This window comes from Mustela nigripes, chromosome 7, assembly GCF_022355385.1.
Source record: "Mustela nigripes isolate SB6536 chromosome 7, MUSNIG.SB6536, whole genome shotgun sequence".
Taxonomy (NCBI): Eukaryota; Metazoa; Chordata; class Mammalia; order Carnivora; family Mustelidae; genus Mustela; species Mustela nigripes.
The window spans coordinates 79382748-79404478 of record NC_081563.1 but is presented as its reverse complement, the minus strand read 5'-3'; the positions used below and the strand labels follow the sequence as shown (position 1 = coordinate 79404478).

At 51.2% G+C, this 21731-nt stretch overlaps 1 protein-coding gene and 1 non-coding gene across 6 annotated transcripts in view; one reads left to right on the top strand and one right to left on the bottom strand.

Moving 5' to 3' along the window:
- Positions 1-2169: 2169 nt before the first annotated feature.
- LOC132022886 (U6 spliceosomal RNA) lies at positions 2170-2272 on the top strand. The gene has a single exon (XR_009405776.1). It is a non-coding gene; the product is annotated as a U6 spliceosomal RNA (small nuclear RNA).
- A 2136-nt stretch (positions 2273-4408) lies between these two features.
- The window catches only part of SOCS5 (suppressor of cytokine signaling 5), a 118239-nt gene continuing 100916 nt past the window's right edge, over positions 4409-21731 (bottom strand). For 4 of the 5 annotated variants that reach the window (XR_009405410.1, XR_009405406.1, XR_009405408.1 and 1 more), the window contains exon 3: positions 5880-6516. The gene's annotated coding sequence lies outside the window, so the exon portion shown is untranslated. Of the gene's footprint in view, positions 4574-5879; positions 6517-21731 lie in introns of those variants that run through there. The other variant, XR_009405407.1, reaches the window with a different exon arrangement.

Here is a 21731-nt window from a genome sequence, read left to right as displayed (position 1 = left end):
TCTAGTAATTACTGATATGATTGGATTTTCATCTACCTTTTCGACATCTCTTGTCTGTTTTGTTCCTCCTTTACTGATTCCTTTTGTGTTAAATAGCTACCATTTTAATTTCTTTGTTGGTTTTTCCACTGGGTTCTTTTCTTTTCTTTTCTTTTTTAAAAGATTTTATAGATTTGACGGAGAGAGATCACAAGTAGGCAGAGAGGCAGGCAGAGAGAGAGGGAGAAGCAGGCTCCCCGCCGAGTGGAGAGCCCAACGTGGGGCTCAATTCCAGGACCCTGAGATCATGACCTGAGTCGAAGGCAGAGGCTTTAACCCACTGAGCCACCGAGGCGCCCCTCCACTGGGTTATTTTCTTGGTGGTTGTTCTAGGGAAAATTGGCATCTTAACTTATCACAAGGTAAGAGGATATTTAACATTTTATATGACGATTTGTTAGCTTGAATTAGTCAATAATTTGGTATTTAATAGAGGATGTAATTTAAATATTTTATATTTACATTAAATTTATACTAATGCAAGTTATTAGTTATTAAATTAACAATGATTTCATAAATAATTATTTCTTTAAAATTTAGGCATTTGGTATGTGGTCTCTGCCTGTCTCCCCGACCCTCGGGTCTGCGTGCGTTGGGGGCAGATGTGCCTTTCTCATATTTGCACGGGTGTATTTTTTCACATAGCTATATTCATGTATGAATTGTATATTATGACTACCCCAAATATTTGTCCTGCTTTTTATTTTATTTATGTATTTATTTTTAACCTTTAAACTTAACATTTTGTTGTAGGCATTTTTATTTGCCATAGATCTCTGTGAACTTCTCTTATAAAAGTTACCTAGGATTTCCTGGAGGGGGCAGGGCAGATTTCAGTTAACCATTTCTTTGCTTTAGGACAGTGAAGCCATTTTCAGTTTTTAGCTTTTTTCCTCATATGGCAGCGAGCATCTTGGTGCATCTCACACTTTCCCCATTTTAGAACCTTTGGCAAAAATCCCCACTGGTAAGATTACTCTGTTGAAGAGAACAAATATTTTTGTAGTTCTCAGTACCTATCACCATATGATTTTCCTCAAGAATGGTGGGGTGTGGTTGTGATGCCAACTGGGTACCAACTGGAATTTTTTTTTTTTTTGTATTTGACATTGTCTTTCTTTGGCTATTAGCTAGGTTGGAACATTTTTCTGTAAATCCATTTACTGGTTATAATTTATTTTATGTAAATAAAATGCCCCCATCTATTTATCGATAAGGTTCTTTGTTGGTTTTTAAATTTTCAGTTTATATGAGCTCTTATGTAATAATGCCCTCCTCAAAACTAGGAAGGAGGCAGAGTATAAATACATAAAAACAGACAGTAAACTTTTGTGTCCTTTATTTGCTGCCAATATTTCTCCCCACTTATGGCTTCCCCGCCATTTTTTTTAATGCAGAAATTTTACATTCTTCTGTAGCCAAACCCGCTAATCTCTCCTTTGTGATTTTATCAGTGATTTCCAAGTTTAATAAAAGACGTTCTCCCTCTGGAGATTTGATGAATGTTTAAGTCTCTCTTCTTTTGGTTTTCCAAGTTATTAAAAAGTATGGAGCTCTTTAATCCTTATAAAATTTCTCTGTAAAGACTCCTTTTGGTCTGAGGAAGGGGATGATTTCAAAGTATAAGTTTCTCAAATTCAGCAGTTTCCTTCCCTAGTTTCTTTGCCTGTGATGGTACCTGGGGCTGAGACTGACCAGGTCCTGCAGGCTGTCTGTCTGTCTATCTGGCTGGACAGAAGGGATGAGAATGAGAACTTGCCTTTTGAGCTACACCCACATCCAAGGGGCTGCACAGGGTCCTGGAAGAACATGACTTGGAACTGAGTTTGGCCCCGTGCATGTGGACCCCCAGCCTCTCATTCTCCCTCCGCAAAACGGGGCCAAGAGTGCCTGACAGACAGGGCTGTTGTGAGGATGATAGGAGATGAAATACAGAAAGTTCTAGAACACCACTTGGCCTATCATGGATTTCTCAGGGCCCTTTATACCGACTTGACTCCTGGGTCCCACCTGATGACCAAAGGTGTCCCTGAGCTTCCCTCACCACAGAGTGTGGGCAGGCCTGCCAGAATAGTGAAGAGTATTTACTTTTTTAGGTGAGAAAATGAAGGGCTAGAAAGTTTAAATGGCGTGCTCCCTTCAGCAGCACACAGACTAAAATTGGAACCGTACAGAGAAAGCATGGCCCTTGCACAAGGATGACATGCAAATTCGTGAAGTGGCCCATATATATTTTTAAAAGGCAGTTTAAGTGTCAGAGCAGCAGATGTTTTTGACTGCTCTGACACACGGCACCCTCCAGCCCCGCTTTGCCTCAGTGCCTCAGGGTCCTCAATGCGAAATGGAGATAATTGTCTCCATCAGTCTCCACTGCTGAGGGGTTATTGGATAATCAAACGAAAGGCTCTGAAAAAGGCCACAGAAAAATCCAGAGCCAAGGTAGCGTCCCCATGGGCGGCTCAGTCCATTCCTCCCTCAGCCTAGACACAGATGAGGCCTTGTGTTAGGTCTGCGAGCTCCCTGCCTCCCCACCCCTGCTCCCCAGGAGAACCATGCAGAGACTCTGTGAAGGCCCCTTGTGCCTGCTGCTTGCTGGGCAAGAGGCCCAGAGCTTGGCGGAAGCCCCAGGAAGCAGAGCCTGGAGGTGAGCCGCACTCAGGCCCCACTGTGTTCAGCTAAGAGCAGCTTCTGAAGTCTCAGAGAGCCAAGGTGAGGAGGAATGTGGGGTCACCTTGGCCTCCCCCATTTCACAGATGTGGAAGCTCGGGCTCAGATAGGCAGCCACATAGTGGTCATGTCAGACCATGGGCCAGGGGGATCCTGGCTTCCAAATCCAGTGCACTTCCCTCTGTTGCTGCAGTGGCCTCTTTGGGAAGGGTTCCTCTGGCCCTTCCAGAAAATTCTTTGCAAGTTAATGACATTTGAACAAAACTGCATGATGTTCGAGGGTCAGAGTGCTTGCTTTGACAAGCATAGCAAAGCCCTAAGAACAAGATGCCTCCACAGTTGGGAGGGAGTTTCCTGGGAGCAGAATTTTCCAGAAAGGGAGAGCAGCATTTTGAGTTGGAGCTTGAATTTTTTGAAGAAGCTGGAAGAATGTGGGGGCAGGGGCTGGAGGCAGGCAAAGGTAGTACAGAAATTTGACACCACTACCCCACCCTGGCATTTAGGCATTTAAAAATAAAGTTGCTTTCTCTTTTAGCACTTAAAAAAAAAAAAAAGGAGAAGAAGAAGCCAGACTACTCGCATTGAAGTTTAAGAGGCTAGCAATAGTCCTGAACCCTGGCTGCACATTAGAATCCCCTGGCTGGTTTCAAAATCCCAGTGTCCAGATCAAACCCCCAAGCAAGCACACAGGAGTCTCTCAGGGGAGGACCCAGGCCTCAGCAGTTCTTAAAGCCTCGCAGGTAATTCTAATGAGCCACCAAGGTTGCCTAGGACACCACCAGACCCTGCATTACTTTGCCATCTGGTTTGTGAATCTAAACACATAAACATGTGGGGCAAATGTGTAATTCTGTTCACCACACACACTGCCCAGGCCTCAGGAACACCACCGGGAGAAATTCCACTCCTCTTCCCCATCCCACCCATTCCCAGTTCAGTCTTACTTTTAGGGCCCTGCCACAGGCCCACCTCCTCCAAGAGACAGTCCCAAATCAGGATAATTACTCTTCTACTTAGTTATATAGTGCCTCTGATTTGACTAGGGGCCCATGGCCAACATGTGGATCTTTCCTGTGGCTTTACCTGATGTGGGTTGTTCTTTCTGTGTTTAGCCAGGAGTATATTCTCTGCCCAACGAGATGGTTAAACCCTCTGAGGGCAAGACCCCCAGACTTTCTCTTCCCAGAAGCCCTGAGCAGACCAGGAGCCTTCAATCAAGACTTGTTGTCCAGGAGCTGAATGAAGTCATTGGATCCACCTGGGTTATTCTCCACACATTTAATTCTGACAATGACCCTGGGAAACTGGAACTGTGTTATTACTTTCTATCTCCATTTTATGATGAAAATGAAACTCAGCTCAAAAATCTGGATAAGGGGGCGCCTGGGTGGCCCAGTGGGTTAAGGCTTCTGACTTCGGCTCAGGTCATGATCCCGGGGTCCTGGAATCGAGCCCTGCGTCAGGCTCTCTGCTCCGCGGGGAGCGTGCTTCCCCCTCTCTCTCTGCCTGCCTCTCTGCCTACTTGTGATTTCTGTCTGTCAAATAAATAAATAAAATGTTAAAAAAAAAAAAATCTGGTAAGGTCACACAGATCAAGGAAGTGGCAATACACCAGACCCATCGGGCTTTCTTCCCCACCACACAGGTTTCTTCTACCAATAGACATATCCCCAGAGCAGGCAAGACCTTGTTGGGGGCCAAATCGGGAGGCCTCTTCCTCCTGGAGACTTCTCTCTCTGACCAGGCAGTAGGGCAGTCAGTCTGGGAAGCTGTTTGGTCTCCAGCTCCTCAGATTTGAGAAGATGGTATAACAGGATAGAAGTTTCTGCTGAGATCTGAAGATGAGAGGCGTCGGTTCCCAGAGTCACTGGAAGCAAAAGGCCAATTTTATAAGGAAACATTTTTGAACTTGTTTTTACAAATCTTATAGCCCTTTTTCGGGTGCAGGGTCAGTTTGTTGGAGAATTGGGGGAAATGGCTTGTTTATTGAATGCCAGTTTCCTCCTCTGTGAGGAAAGTACCTGCCTCTCACATTAAACCCAAAAGGGGACTTTGTTGGAGCTTCTCAGGGAGATGAAGATGGGATTCCTGCCCTTGGGGTGGTGGACTGGTACTTGACTCCCACTTGTCTAGAGATGGTTGGCCAGTTGCCCAGTGAACGAACCAAGGGAGAGGTTGCTATGCTGAGATCAGCCTGACATCCCTGAATCCTCTGGGAGGAAGATGCATGGATGTCTCTCATGGAACAGAGTGGAAAGTGTCTATTGTGGTTGAACTTTGCCCCAGGACCCAAAAGTGATGGCTGATACCCCTGAATCAGAGACAGAGCCACAGAGAAATGCAGCCACAGGTGGGGACAGGGGGTAGGGAATGGACTCTGGGGGCTTGCCTTGCCTCTGGGCCTCTGTCCTCTCACCTAACTGTGGAGCCCGGCAGTGAGGGTGGTTCTGTACCTGGCGAAGCCTTTCTTGATCCCATCGGCCCTCCTGGGGACTCTGTGCCCAGCGGTCCCCTCTCTCATGCCACATTGTATCTGTCTGGTCATTGACCATCTCTCTTCCAGGAGAGTGGGGAGTACATGTGTTTTGTTTGCACAGCTCGGCTCAGCAGGGTACAGTTTTCTGGGGTCACTCAACACAGGGCTCTGCAAACTTCTTCTTAAAGGGCCAGAGAATGCTTTCCACTTTGCAGAGCCGCACAGCCTCTGAGGCTGCAATCCAGCTCTGCGGTCGTGGTCTGAGAGCAGCCCCAGACCTTCCATAAATGAGTGGGGGTCCTTTTGTCTGGTGACACTCTGTGTGCAGAAACAGGCTGCTGGCCAGAGGGCCGTGGTTGGCCAGCCCCAGACCCGGGGCTTCTCATGAATAAAATCACCCGTGAGCAAAAGGGAAACCTGCATGACATTTGGATGGGAACATGTGTGCATCTTCAGAACAAGCGTGAAGGCAGGGCAGCCTGAGTGATGGGGCCCTTACAAGGGACGGACGAGTGGACTGGGGACTGTGATGTCCTCACTGAGCCATTGATGGGCCACGCACGGTCAACAGATGTCAGTGCCAGTGATTAGCTGTGGTAGAGGGCTATTGCTGGGATCGCAGAGGATTCTGGATGTCATGTACTTAGGATGGGGCTTGAAACTTAGTTTTGAATAAGGCTGCTACCATTGTCAAATCTAAGACATACTTTTATTATTTTTTAAAGATTTTATTTGTCAGAGAGAGAGAGCACAAGTTGGGGAAGTGGCAGGTAGAGGGAGAAGAAGCCTCCCTGCCGAGCAGGGAGCCCATTGTGAGGCTCAATCCCAGGACTCTGGGATCATGGCCTAAGCAGAAGGCAGATGCTTAACCAACTGAGCCACCCAGGTGTCCCTAAGACGTAAAAAATTACAGTAAAATATGCATAAAATAAAATTCGCCATTTTAGTCATTTTTCAAATGTACAATCCAGCAGCATTTAATACATGCACTGTGTGTGCAGCCATCCACATTACCTAGCACTGGAACATTTTCATCACCCTGGAAGGCAGCCCGACGCACACTGAGCAATGATTCCCCATTCCTCTCTCTTCTAGGCTCCGCAGAACATACATTTTTGTTTTTAATTTATTTTCTTCCATCTTCACATCCCTGAGATCCAGCTGTGCTTACAGTCAAGGGTCTTAGGATCGCTGCTTTTCAGGCGGCAGTCCCATGTCCATGTTACCGAGGGCATGAGCGTAAACCAGGTCGTAGGTCTTTGGTAGAGTTTCGTGCATTCTTGGGTATTTTATTTGTTGAGTTTAAACTGCCATCCAAACTGCCTTCAAGGATGCTATGATTCAACAGAAAAATGAAAAAGTTGTTGAGTAGGAAGAAAGATACGGAACACAGCGGCAGGGCATAAATTTGATATTAATGAAGCAGATATACATCATCAGAGGAACAACCACCGTCTGTGCTCCCTCTGAAGCAACAGCCAAGTGCTTTCTGGGAGAGGACAGGAAGCTACCAACGGTTCAAGCTGAGCTATATTTTATTACTGAGATACGTCTAGAAGACGGGCTGTCACATAGGAAGCAAGGCAACTGGAGCCCAGAGAAACTGAAATCCTTTAGGGTAGATGATAAACAATTTCAAAGTAAGGAGAGGTTGGTGTGACTGGTTCATGTGTCGCATGGGACTATTATTAAGACATCATGTCTCAGTTTCATGGCAGTATTATTTTTCTTGATGGCACATAAAAAACGGTGTATCTTACAATTGATGGCATCTTAAAATGAGATACAGTGTTATTGCCATCACGTTGCACAGTTATTTCTATTTGCTTGTTTCCCCCCACTAGACTGTCAATGTTTGAAAGACAAGGAGTTTATCTTACTGCTGAATCCTCAAGGCCTTGGCCAGTGTCTAGCGTGTGGGAGGAATCAACAAATGACGTGGAATGAACAAAACTCATTTGGGAGCTGAAGCTGAAATTAATCAGGATTAGCACCCAGCTTTAAGGTTTCTGTGAAAACTAAGTCAAAACCCAGCTTTAAAAATCCTGACTCGTCCTACTCCATGAGCATTTACTTGGTGGTGGTTTTGGTACCAAGTGGTATGACCTCCCAAACAATGGCCTCAATGGGATGTGAACTGATTACTGCCTCAGATTAAGGAAGTGTGGAAGTTAAGTGCCCAGGGGATGGTGGTACAGCAGCAGGACCATCCGGTTCTCAGGTTACTTTAGTCATGATGCTGTGCCAGCCTTACACATGGTATCCACCTCTAAGGTCTAAGATGGCTGCTTGAGCTCCAGACATTGTGTTCACATTCCAGCTGGCAGGAAGTACGAAAGGAGGTCAGAAAAGTAAATGTGAGTCCTTCCCCTAAACCATAAAGGCCACTCCGCTTGTACTCCATCAGCTAGAACTTGACTACATCTAACCTCATGGAGCCCAGGAAACACGGGCTTTTGTCTAGGCAGTCACGTATCCCACTAAAATTCAGGGGTTCCATTCCTGAGGAAGAACGGGGAATGAATGTTGAGGGACAAGTAGCAGGCTCTGCCACAGCTGTGAAGCTCTGTGGTGTTGCTTCCATGGGCAACATGGTAAGTAGGCTTGTTCTCTCCTGGTGCTGGAAGGCTCTCCAGTGGCAGGAGGGCACAAGCCGGGCTGCGAACGTCGGGTAGGATTTAAATGAGCAGAAAGAACGGCTAAGGACATTTCTAATGGGAGAATGGCCACACAAGGGCTCAAAGGCAGGAAGGCACAAAGGTGTACCTGTGGGTTAGTAGGGTACCCTCGATCAAGCAGGGGCCAGGTGTCAGGAGTTAGCTAGCTTTTCCCAGCCCCAGAGCAGGGGGCCACCCCCAGAGCCTTGGTTTCCTCCTCTGTAAAACAGGCACAGAGACCATCCTATTGTGAGGATTCAATGAAATGCGGCAGGAGGGAGCCCTTATACACTGTAGATGTTCAAATACAATAGCCATTGGGGCACCTGGGGGGCTCAGTCATTAAGTGTCTGCCTTTGGCTCGGGTCATGATCCCGGGGTCCTGGGATCGATGCCCGCATATCAGGCTTCCTGTTCAGCCGGGAGTCTGCTTCTCCCTCTGCCTGCCACTCCCCCTGCTTGTGCGCACTCTCTGACAAATAAATAAGTAAAATCTTAAAAAAACAAAAAAACAAAAAAAAACAAACCAAAAACCCAAAACCAAGAGCCACTGTCATGATAACATAGGTTCAGCCTTGAAATGGAGGAAGAATTTGCACTCCACACCCCCTTCCCTGGCAGCTCCCCACTCGCAGTGCCCCTGTGCAGGTATGACATGCAGTGGAGAGTGGAGGGCATGCAGGCAACCAGGGGAACAGGAGCCTTTAGTGGGGCAGAGAAGGGCACAGAGAGGCTCCTGGAATGTAAGACAGCGAGGGGGAGAATGCTGGGAGAGTGGGCCTGGATTGTCCTAGTGCCTGTTGCCCTGCTTTCCCCCATCAAGGAGCACAGTGATCAGTGTCCTGGGCTAGCCAGGGGTCAAGTCTGGGCCCCCGGGGCCCATGCAGGCTCGTGGGTTGGGTGCCAGCTTTCAGGAGGGCCAGCCATGGGGCTGGGGAAGCTCCTGTGGCAGAAACCAGAGGCGACAAAAGCTGAAAGTGAGGGTAGAAAGTGCCGGGTTGGGCCAGCCTTGGTCCAGCTTGGGCCTGGAGGTCTGACCAGGCTCTCCACAGAGATGGAAGAGTGTTTTAGTCCGGTAGGGCGGTCATAACAGAATCCCCTAGTCTGGGAGCTTGAACAACAGACACTGATGTCTCACAGCTCTGGAGGTGGGGAATCTGAGATCTGGATGCCAGCTGATTTATTCTCAGTGACAGCCTGCTCCTGGCTTGCAGATGGCCACCTTCTTGCTGTGTCCTCACATGGCAGAGAGAGAGGGAGAGAACTCTGGGCTCTCCTCTTCTTACAAGAACACTACCTGAACCTAATAACCTCCAAAGGCCTCACCTCCAGAACCTGTTCCAGGGGGTGAGGGGGAGGTATCAGGGTTCCAGTAAAAGAAGGAATGCAAACATATGTGAAGGAACCCAGACACTGAATCCATAACAAACACCTTGCGGCTGTTAGAAATCTGCCCTGGGCCCTGTGAGGTCCTGCTCAGCCCCCATCTTGGTTAGGGCCCTGGGCACCCATCATGGCGGTCATATTTCTGTCTGGCCTGATGGAGCAGTCAGGTGGGAGCTTGGGAGCCACTTCCTCCTGCTGATGTGCAGGGAGGGAGGCTGCCTCGGCGGGGTGGGGGTGGGGGACGGGGGACGGGGGGGGGGGGGGGCAGAGAGGCCCTGCAACCCCATCCCAAGGCTACCAGGGCTTCATTACACTGATGGAAACATACTTCCCCCCCCCCCCCCCCCCGCTTCATGAGATTTCTGCAAAGTAGGTTACGAAGCCGTAGTGATGAGTGCAGAGGGCAGGACTGGAGGGGAAGGAGAGTTAGAGAAATGGCCAGAGAGAAGCACCAACCAGGTCAGAGATGCCGAGGGGAGAGTGGGGAACAGGGGGGAGGAAGATGCGAAGACACGGAGATGGGGACAGGCAAAGAAAGACACTGGAGCAGAGGGAGTCGGAGAGAGAAATCAAAGGACAAAGTGGTCAAGATCCTGAGAGATGTGTGGGAAATGGGGTGTGTTAGAAGATAAAGCTGAGGACAGGGAAGAAGCCCCGAGGGAGGGGAGACAGACTGAGGGCCCTTTCCTACCCCAGCCAAACCCAGGAGAGAGAGAAAGCGGAACCCCGGTCTGTGCTGCGCAGCTCACTGGGCCCAGGGTCTCCCCTGGGTCTGGCCTGGTTACCTTCTCTCTAGTCCAACCCCTCACCTCCAGATTGGGTACCAGGGCCTACGGAGCCGAGTGAGGAGGGCTATTGATCAGATGGGTCCAGGGTGGCCAGGCCTGGGGGTGGGGATGGTGACCTCCAGGGTCCCCTGTTCGTCCCAGGGCTCACGGGACAGCAGCAGGCTGTGGCAGTGCTGGGAGGGAATCAAAATCCAGGGCTGAAGGAGGAGATGTAGAGATAAAGAACATCCCACATTCAGATGATTAGCCACAAGTTGTCCTCCCTTCCGGAGAGTGTGGTCTTCTTGAACCAGATGGTTGTGAATCATGCCCATCTCAGAGCACAGCCAGCCCTTTCCCTGAGAGCAAATCCCAGCAAGCTAGGGCCCTGTCTGACCCTGGCAGGAAGTGAGGCAGCTTTCCTAGAAAAGAATTCCATGGGCCTGTCCCCGCACCCATGGGGAAGCTCCAGACCTTAGGAGTTGGGTTCAGGACCCAAGACCAGGTTTGGCCAGAGTGGCCAGCAGGGCAGGGGACAGCCTGGATGTGTGTGTTAGGTAGAAGGAGCTAGCGGTCAGGGGTCTCAGAGACCAGGGAAGGACAACCCAACTAGGGACAGGGTGTACAGGAGGGGGAGGCAACAGACCACACTGAGCCTATAGGGGGCAGCAGAGGGCAGGACCTGCCTCTTCCCTCTGCCCAGGGCTCCCCTGCATTTCCTCAGAAATGTTTGTGTCCAGACAAAGGCCCTGGGCAGGGGCTCTGAGTGTCATGAGCAACAATGTAGAAGCAGCTGGCAGCATGTCCTTGGAAAAGATCCCTTAAGAAGGTGAAGACAGCAGCGTTTTTCTTCAAAAACAGGGTGATGGGCGAGACAAGAACAGCAAGAGGCATTCCAGATTGGCTGGTCCCCCTTCAGGACACAGAAGGGGGCAGGAGCCTGCCCAAGGCCACACAGCCAAACCGTCATGTTTGTGTGTCTGCTTATAGGTCACTGAAGTGTAGTTGACAGCAAGGTTGTATTAGCTTGGTGCAGGGCAACATTGTGATTCAACAGCCCTCCTTCCTTGTACTCAAGGTCCCCACGGAACAGTACATTGTTGACTACATGCCTTGTGTAGTACTTTTCATCCCATGACTGGTTTTATAACAGGAACTTTTTTTTTTTTTAAGGATTTTATTTATTTGTCATAGAGAGAGCACAAGCAGGCAGAGGCAGAGAGAGAAGCAGGCTCCCCGCTGGATAAAGAGCACGATGCGGGACTCGATCCCAGGACCCCAGGATCATGACCTGAGCTGAAGGCAGCGGCCCAACCGACTGAGCCACCCAGGCACCCCTATAAAAGGAACTTTTTTTATTTTTTAAGTAGGCTGCATGTCCAATGTGGGGCTGGAACTCACAACCCTGACCTAAAGAGTCGCATGTTGAGCCAGCCAGGCACCCTTAGAAATTTGTACTTTTTTTTTTAAGATTTTATTTATTTATTTGACAGACGGAGATCACAAGTAGGCAGAGAGGCAGGCAGAGAGAGAGGAAGAAGCAGGCTCCCCGCTGAGCAGAGAGCCCGATGCGGGACTCGATCCCAGGACTCTGGGATCATGACCTGAGCAGAAAGCAGAGGCTTTAACCCAGGTGCCCCGAAATTTGTACTTCTGAATCCCCTTCACCTCCTCACCTATTCCCCAACCCCATCCTCTCCGGCAACTGCCAGTTTGTCCTCTGTATATAGGAGTCTGCTTCTGGTTTTGTTTTGTTTTGTTTTGTTTTTGGATTCCACATATAAGTGAGATCATAGGGTATCTGTCTTTCTCTCTCTGACTTACTTCACTTAGCATAATACTCTCTAGGTCCATCTATATTGTCATGAAAGGCAGAATTTCATTATTTAATGGCTAGCAGGCTAGCATTTGATTGTATACATATACCATGTGTATGTGTGTGTGTGTGTGTGTGTGTGTATATATATATGTATTGTTTTTTTTTTTTTTTTTTTAAGCAAGAGAGGGTGGAAAGGGGCTGAAGATGACAGAGAGGATCTTAAGCAAACTCCTTGCTCAGCATGGAGTACAACGCAAGGCTCCATCTCACAAACCAGAGATCATGACCTAAGCCGAAACCAAGAGTTAGATGCTTCATCAACTGAGCCACCCGTGTGCCCCTATACCACATTTTCTTTAGCCACCTTTTGATGCTCTGTTCACCCATCTAACTTGCCTGCATTTTTCAGGTCTTATCTCAGCCTGCGATATAGGCAGGATTATTCCCATTTTACCAACAGGGAAACTGAGGTTCTCTGGGTGAGTTGCCACAAGATTCACCCCAGGCTAGAACTGAGAGGAGCCTGGGCTCCCAGCTCAGGGCTGCCCTCCTCCGCTGTGACAAGGCAGCTCATCTTCCATAACGTGGGGGAGGTGGCCTGTGCCACACTGACCGCTTGTCCACCCTCCCCAGCTTCCCACCCAAGCAAGCCCACCCTGTTTTGGCAGAGAAGGTGGTCCCCTGAGTGGAGCTCTCATTCTGTGTCCCTGACTAGACGGGCCCATCCCAGGCTAAGGGATTGGTTTATTTGGTGAAAAGCCTTGTTTTCCTGGGGCTACTCTTTTACATTGCTGCCCCCTTCCTGGCCCTTCGCCCGAGCCACCTCAGTTCCTCAGTGTGGGTGCGTGTGTCAGCTGCTGTGCTGGGCTGGAGGCTCTGGGGCAGCCACAGCGCCGTGACACATGGTTTGATGTGGGATGGGAATATTTTAAATCTTAGTTATCCTTCAGGGCAGGGAACATGTGGTTCCAGAAGTCCGAGGGCACCGGTTCCCTGAAGAGGCGGAAGGGAAGTGAGGAGAAAGTGTCCAAAGGGTAGGGAGGGTGTGGGGGGGACCAGACTGAACTCACACAACTCTAGCCAGCCAAGCGTGGGCCTGGGAAAGACGCTGTCTGTGGACAAGTGTGGGTCGGTCCCTCTATACCCTGGAAGCAGCGCCCCCCCAACCCCAGCCCCCCGCCCTCTCGGGACCCCTGCTCCCAGCACGATTCCCACAGCATCAGCAACATGTTTGTTTTCCCGGTCTCCCTGGAGCAGCTCCTTCCACCCCCCCCGAGAGCGCCTCTGAGCCAAATGCTTCCCCCTTCTGTCAAGAGAGGGTGTGAGGAGGGGCCTCACATTTTCCTCGTCCCCCAAGCCCCAGGGAGACTGGAGAGACAGGACAGCAGGGCTCCAAACTCATCAACCAACTGCAAATGTGCCCATCTGGGTTTGGCACAGCGGATGCAGGTTGTCTCCTGCCTATGACCAGCTGGGCCAGGTCAGGGAACCACACCCGCCCCCACTCAAGAGGGATGCCCGCCCCCTCCCGGGCAGAGTGGCCAGACGGTGGCCAGGGAGCAGCCAGAGGACAGAGACAGCATGGGTGGCAGGCTCTGTGAGGCAGGCTCTTCCATTTGCTCCAAAGAGACGGATGGAGATGCCCTCAGTCCTGAGGTGTGGGAAGGTGGAAGGGCCTCTGCTGCCAACAGCTTCAGGACTGGGCTGGCTGGCCATCTTCCCGGGAAGCCTCCATGAGACTCAGCAGCCTCTAGGACCCTCTTCCCCCAAAGCTATGCGATTGGCCCGCTAGCCACCAACCTGAAGCAAGTCCCCCGCTTGGGTCCCTGGTCGTGTGGACGCACTGGGTGAGGCCCGAGCCGAGGCTGGCCTCCCTCCCACCTGTCTGGGCTGCAGTCTCAATCCCTAGGCCAGTCTGTGCAGCAAGTTGAGGACGTGGCTTTGCTGAACTTTGTGTAGAAAGAACTGTTTGTGGCCAATATCCTCCAAGGGGCTCTGGGAGAGACAGGTACCAAGAGCTGCCTGGAGGTACCCCCTCCCCCAGTCATTAGGACTTTGACACAGGGTTCCTTCATTTATTGAGAGCCTACTCTGTGCCAGGCTGGGGATATAGAAGCCCAACCCATAGAGCTTTTATTTTAAAGATTTTTGAGAGAGAGCTCATGGTATTAGCAGAGAGGAAGGGCAGAGGGAGAGGGAGAAGCAGGCTCTCCGCTGAGTCCAGAACCTGACATGGGACTCGATCCCAAACTGAGCCAAAGGCAAACGGCTTAATCATCTGAGCCACATAGGGGCCCCCACATGGCGCATTTAGAGGCAGGTAGGGAAGCACAGAAGTAAGCCATAATCACAATCAAATGTGGTACATACACTGATAGGGGAGGTTAGGGTGTCTGGGTGCTCGTGGGGCCCTCACTCAGTTTTGGAGGTCAAGGAAGCTCTTCATGGAACATGAACACCTAAGACAATGCCTGAAGATGTTAAAGTGAGTGGCAAGGGTGGGGTAGGGATAGGGATGAGCTTTCCAGGTTGACAGGACAGTGGGGGCAAAGGCGAGAGGCATGATGGTATTTTCCAGAAGCAACTCCCAGAACAGGTGGTGGAGGAGGAGGGGAGGCCTGTGGAGACAGGCAGAGGTCCCTCACAAATGACCTAACATGTCTTCAGTTTTTATACCTTTCTTGATTCTTCAGCCAGAATTTTTCTCAGCCTCCTAATTCTAGCATGAAACCCAGTGGGAAATAATGACTTCCTGCCCTCCCAAGGAAGAAAACAAAACCCCAGTAATTTCTGCCTAGCCCCAGAATGGCAAAAGTTGACCCACGCTTAGGGTAGCCTAGATGATGGGAGTTTTCTCTTTTAAAAACAGGGCTTACTGGGTGCCTGGGTGGCTCAGTGGGTTAAGCCACTGCCTTCGGCTCAGGTCATGATCTCAGGGTCCTTGGATCAAGTCCCGCATTGGGCACTCTGCTCAGTGGGGAGCCTGCTTCCTCCTCTCTCTCTCTCTCTCTCTCTCTGCCTGCCTCTATGCCTGTTTGTGATCTCTCTCTGTCAAGTAGATAAATGAAATCTGGGAAAAAAAAAAAAAAACAGGGCTTACTGCTTTTCTATTTATAAAGGTAATGCGTGCTCAATGTAGAAAAGTAGAAAGATCACATATAATCCCTTCATTGGAGATCATCAACATTTTGGAATTTTCCTTCCAATCTTTTTTTTTTTTAATTTTTTTTTTCCGGTTACATAGTTGAGGTAGAACTAAATATAAATTTTCTTAAAAGCTTTGTACCCTTGATGTAACAGAAGTATGTTCTCTTGTTGTTAAAAAGTCTTCTTTATTTGTAAGGGCCGTGTCCCATGGAGTCTCTCCAGTTTCTCTGCCAACTCCAGGCCTCAGTGTCTTTGAGAAAAGTGGTGCCGGGGGCCCCTGAGCATCACAGTCACCTGGGATCCCCGGGGACCAGCCAGGTTTCTCACATCAGGAGCTAGCACATGAGGCTGGAGAAGCTGCAGGGCTACCGAGCCCCTCCAGGTGCCGGGCAGCTCGGGTATAGCCTGAGGGCGGGCTGCTGTAAACCCTCCGGGCTGCGCTGCCCCTGCATAGCTCCTAGGGACTCATTGAGCTGAGAAGTCTCATTTTAATTCAGACACAATTATGTCTACCTGGTGGAATTGTCAGGAAAAAGCAGATACTGCCCTTGGAGCTCGGGGTCTGGCAGATGGAAGGTGCTCTGAAACACAGCAGCTGCTGTTAACGCTGTTCCCCAGTAGACAGACACTGTGTCCACACCCGCCCCAGGAAGGGCTTCACGCCCCCGGGACCCCGGTTCACCTCCTTTGCATCAAAGTCAGAATTTATGCTCGCCTTCTCACATCTATCGTACGGCAGCTGTTAAAAACATGTCGGATCACATCGCCCCAAGACAGAATATGTATAATTGCGACTGTCCCAGAAAGACAGAGGTTTATGGCCACAGGTGACCAGGGAAGGCCTGGGGGTGGCGGGGTGCAGAGGGTTCCAAACAGCGGGTGAGGGGCTGTCAGGCACCCGCTTCCCATCCAGTTGAGGAGGAGGGCTAGCCGCCTGTGCAAGCTGTCACTGGATGCGGAGGAGAGAAGCCTAGAGATGGAGAATAAGCACAAGTTCTTAGGGCAATTTGATGTTGCCACAAAATCTAAGTGTGTGATCCTCTCTTCTAGTAAGTCCTTTTTTGCTGTATATTACAAAAGCATTGGTCTGTGGCCGATCGAATGTTTACAAATCTGGGTCCTTCACAGAAAGTTTGAGGCACTGGTCTCGAGAGCGATACATGGTATCCTCTTTATTCCTCAAACAGCCTCTGCAGGGTCGTGAGTTAGGGGGTCCTTTCTCCTCCCTTTGTCCCCTGCCGGGAGCTAGCATCCATCCCAGCCCTTGCCAGCTAAGCTTCAGCTGTTCCCCATCTCCTCGTCCCACCCCTGCCACTAGGCATGGCCAAGACTCCGGAAGAAGACCCCACAGAGACTGGGGTTTCTGCAGGAGATGGGGGCGTTCCCTCAGGGTGAGCTGACACAGGGGGCTGCCGTGTTCCTGACGTGTCACAGGAAAGAAACTGCCCGGAGAAGAATCTGCCCTTCTTTTGCCATCACGGGAGCGTTCCCTCCAATCCCAGCCCAATCCCGCTGCTGCGGCTGCTGTCCTGAGCTTGCCATCAGCTAATTGCCCAAGCCCCTGCTACATGCGGAGATGGGGACTTTGCTCTGGGAATACCAAGGGAAGGTATTTTTGGTAAGCACTTACTCTGATTAACTCATTTAATTTTCAGGACAGCCACATGGGAGAGGTCCTGTTTTTACCTTGCATAGAAGAATCTCAAGTAGGTTAGGGGACAGGCTTAAAAATCACAAAGCTAATAAGTGGCAGGTGTGGGGGTCAAGGCTGCGCTACTCTTGACCCTGAGCTTTTCACTTCAGTTTGGTGCCATGGACCTGCCCGGGAGGGGTTTGCAGTCCAGTGGGGTGTGTGAGACCCCTGGAGAATCTTACAAGAGTCAGACGGTCCTGACTTACGGCCAAGGGAGGGAGGGAGGAAGGGAGGGGCAGAGACCATGGGGGACTTTGGCGAGGGAAGTAGCCATTCTCAAGGCCCTGCTCCTCAGCTCCCCCGTGCTCCCCTGGGAGCACACTCATATCCTGTGTCCTTGCCCCCTCCCTCCCCAGACATGATCTCACTCCTTCTCAACCCTGGAGGCCCCAGAAAAGAGATTTTTTTCCTCCCACACACGAGAACTTGGAGACCCGCAAGCCCCCTATCCCCCTGTTCGGGCTGCCCCGGTTCCCTGCAGGGCCGGGATGGGCGGCTCAGTACCCCATGCTCCTCAGCCCCTCCTGATACCGCACCCCATCCCCAATTTCTCCCCAAAGCTCTTTGCCTTCAAACCATATCATTTGTACTTTCTGTCCTTGAGAAGGATTTGCAGTGGGAATCCCAGACGGAAGAGCCCTGCTGGGGGTCTTTCTGCCTTTCTACCCTGGTATCCTCTGCTCATGGGGGGCGGGGGTGGTGTCAGTGCGGTCAGAGTGGGACCCTGGCAGCCGGCATCAGGAGGTCCAAGATAACATCTGGTTGCCTTAATCTCTCAGGAGCCCGTCACTTAGACTTTCAGCATCCCTATCCTAGAAAATCAGGGTGCTTGGGAGGATTAAATGGGAAATCACTGAGAGAGCTCGCTGCCAGCTCTTTGGCTTCCCTCAAGTTCTCGGCTTTCTTGAGTCTTGCCCACCCTTTAAAGCTCGCCTCAAGCCCACCACCTCTAGGAAGACCTCCCTAAGTACACCAGCCTGATCTTTGGCCTGAAGGGGTCATCATCGATACCTGGTCATCTGCTGCATGGCCCTGCAGCTCTAGAGACACGGGAACAGCAAGTATCACTCAGGACCATGCGTTGGAATCCACCAAGTTTCGCCGAACCAGACCCAGTGCAAGCTCGAGTTTACTCTACAGCCGAGCTCCTTTGTCTTAGGACTGCTCGTCTTCCCACTGTTTTTACTGGCGGCCAGATTTGAGGGCTCTCAACAACCCAGGTTGGAGGGGGTGGGTCTGGGGAGAGATTTTGGTTATCCTGGTTATGCTGGTAAAGACAGTGAGGCCAAGAAACTCCAAGAGCAGGCCAAGGTCACAGGACTGGGCAGTTGATTGCAGAGTCCGGGTTCAAACCCGAGTTTTGATGCTTTTTCTACTCCCTAGGCGCCACAGTGTCATCGGGGCCAGAATCAAGCCAAACCAAATACCGGGAGCATGTCCGTTTGGGGCTCATATGACCTCTGGGGTGGACTTTTGCTTTTTCTTTGCTTCCCCTACTCCCTCCTCCAGGTGTCCCTCCCAGAAGTCGACTCTCTTCCCCCCAGAGAGCCAGCCCAGCCCAGTTGGCAGGGGTGGCTCCAACTCAGAAGCCCTAGACCCGGCCCTGTGCATAACTTGAAACCAGGTTTTCCCCCCAGGTTCTGTACCCCCAGGCCAGCCTGCCCCGCAGATCTTTGCTCTGGGCAGCACCAATAGTCCCACTTCCAAAAGGCCCTGGAGGCTAGGGGACGGTTTTAAATAGCCACTGACAAGCCCATTTGTGAGGCCTGGTTTCAATTAGTTATCAGTGCTTGATTGAATTAGGTTTAATTGTTGGTGGGCGCTGAAGTGATGAACGAGGTGTGGCTTTAAATAGGAACGGCCTTGTTTCAGCCTCGACCTGAGCAGGAACTAGAGTGCAGATCTGCTCTCCTCCTGTTCTGAGGGCACTGGGAGGAAGGTGGGCTGAGCTAGGCTGACCTGGGCTGCTTCCCCTGTTCACCAGGGCTTTATTATTCCAGCAAAGAAATTCGAAAAGATCCTGACGGGGCCTGTGGGAGGTGAAGTCTCGATGATTTGATCAAGCAACCCATCAGTCACTTTCCTCACGGCCCTTTGACTGGGCTTGCTTATTTCCATCTGTGCCGTGCAGCTGTCCCCAGACCCATCTTCCCAGAGTCACAGAGGAAGAGGGGGACAGGGCTGAGCAGACAGCTCTGCTGTGCTTGGGAGCCAGGAGCCCAGATTCAGGCCTCCCTTTCCTTTTCTGGGCTCTCGGATCCTGCTTCACCTGTAACCTAAGACGAAGCTTTCCCACCCACCTCCTTCTAGTAGTTGTTGTGGGATCAAGGGGCTCATGTGGAGGAGGAGCCCTGAAAACTGTCATCTGTGCCATTACTGCTGGCAAATCAGAGCCCCCGCCCCCCACCCAGCCCTGGGCTGCCAAGCTGGGGGGGGTGTGGGATGTAGATATGTGGGTGGGGAGAGGGAACCTCAGTTTGCCCCTGTGGCCCAAAGGCCTTTCCCACCCACAGGGCACCACCAGCTCAGTACCTGGGTGTCTTCCTCAGTTGCTGGGACTTTTCAGTGCTTTGGGCCAAGTACAAGTCCCTATCCAACCCCTCTTGCCTGGTGGCCTGCCTGGTGGGCTCCCCTGGCTGAACCGTTCACCCTAAGCCTCCCGTACTTTCCACCCGGAGCCCAGGGCAGCATTCACAAGTGAGGGCAAGAGAAGCCTCACAGGGCCAGGGTGCTGGATCGGGATCCGGATCCTTGGGAGAGCACCCACGCCGTACCCATAGCCACACCAGTCTGAGGGCAAGAATATGGATGATCGAGGGTCATCTGGGGCCATCTTCCCATTTCTGAAGAACAAGTATGGCCCAGGGTGGAGGTCTGGATCTCCTCCCTTTACCTGGAGTCAGACTGAGGATTTTTGGGGCCTGTGGGAAAGTGACAGGGAAGGAGTTTTTAGCTCAACCCTGGAAAGCCTAAAGATGTGGCTTTCCCAGGGAACACCAGGGGAGCTCAGACAACGCCTGGGTGAAACTTCTATTGAGAGTGCTGCAGAAGGGATGCTCCCCACATCCCCCTGCTGGGACAGACCCAGCCATGTTAGAGCTGGAGGGCCACAGCCTGCTTCCACCCTGACCTCCTCGCTTCCTGAGCTTAACCCAACTGCCTCATGGCTCCCTGAGCCTCCAGCCCTGGGTTTGTGAAACAGGGAAGTGAGGCCCTCCTTGGGGAAGCTGGTGTGAGGAGTTGGAAATAGAAGCTAACAGATGCGAAAGCACTCCTTGCTTGGCCCCGGGCTGGCTGACTGTGGACTTAAGCCATTGGGGGCTGGCCCTGGGGGCCAATGATGGTCTCCTGCAACTCTGGGTGGCCCCCACTTTAATCGGCACACTGGCCCCAGGCACCCAGCGACCCAGGTGCAGAAGCCACCAGGTGCCTGTAGTGCTGATAGGGATGTGCTAGGAGCGGGCAGGTAGAAGCACCAGGTCCTTGGATTGACATCCTTGTGGAGGGGGCTCTGGAGGGGGCAGGGAAGAAAGCGCGGACCTCGTTTCCCTTTCTGAGCTACATGTGACAGCTGTAACTGTGCCCGCGATGTGCTGGGCAGCCAGCAGGCCCTGATAGGGCCTGGGCCACATTCTCTAGGTCCTCTTCCCACAGAAGTGTCCAGGGGGTGGACTTGGGCCCTCTTCACAGTGCCAAAATAAACTAGCATTGTTTCCAGCAACACAGGAGGCCTCAGTGAAGCAGCTTTTGCCAAACCCCACAAGGAAGCCAGGGAAGGGAGGGGAGCCTGCAGTGAGTGGTGCCCCCTCCCCCACCCGCCTCCTTAGCTTTCTCTTGACTTCCAGAAAACTCCACGCAGGCAAGCAAGCCCTAAAGCAAATACTGGTGGGCACTGTGGGAATCTGGGTTTTTAGGGCATAAAGAAGGGACTGGAACTCCCATTTGTTGAATGCTTACCATGTGCTACTTACCTTGCCTATAAAGATAGTCGTGTTCATGGGCTGGGGATACACAGAGACCTGGGTTCAAATTCTGACCATGTTCTTTTGCTAACTATGTGGTTTGGGCAAGGAAACAACTTCTCTGAGCTTGTTTCTTCATAGGGAAAATGGAGCTCATAATGCTATACTTCAGAGCATTGGGCTGAAGATTCACTTTTAGTTAGTAACACAGGGCACATAAAATGCACTCAATATGTTAATTGTCATTGCTATTAAACAGTTGCTATTGGTAACCATACCAGCATCATTATTATTAATAGTATTCTTTTCAAACTTCATGACAATGCCCAAGAGGTAAGTGCTGTGTGCATCTATTGCTGGTATAGAAACTGAGGCTTCAGAGTGCGATCGAGGCCGTATTTCAGGGCCTGATGGTTAATGAGTGGCAAGCTCAGGATTCCAAATGGGGTCTGCCTAGCTCCAAGGCCCACGCTGGTCATGCCTGCTTCTGAGATGGGGTCGACTGGGCTTCCTGACACAGGTTGCTCCGAGGCTTCCAAGCTGGAAAGCAACAAGACCAAAGCCTGTGGGGGATCACTGTCATGTCCCAGCTGGTCCTTGGACTTCACAGTCTCGGCCACCATTCAGCTGGGCCTGGCTGACCACTAATGCTCACGGTTGCCCTTGCCAGGCCCCAGGGCTCCTCTGTCCTTGGAGCATCCACCCAAAGCAAGTGTCTGCACAACTGGACCCCAGGCTGCACAGCTGTCTTCCCATTTCTGCACACGGACAGCTTGTCGAAGCTGAGCCAAAGCAGCCTGGGATTTCAATTTTGGCTCTGTTTCTCACTAGCTGGGTGACACTGGACTTATTACTTGCCGCCTCTGAGCTTCAGTTTTCTCATCTGCAATGCTAGGACAACGGTACCTAGCTCTGGATCCCTATGAGAATTGCACGAGCCAATGAACATGACAGTAAGTGTCTGGAAGGTGTTTACTCCTCCACCTCCTGCCCTTCCCTGTGTCTTGAGACAAGCGCTCCCTGGGACCTGGGACTGTGGGGCCCCAGGCCAGGACCCATTTTTCCTCCTTAGACATGGACTCTCCCCGCATGTCATCCTTAATGAAAAATGAATAACT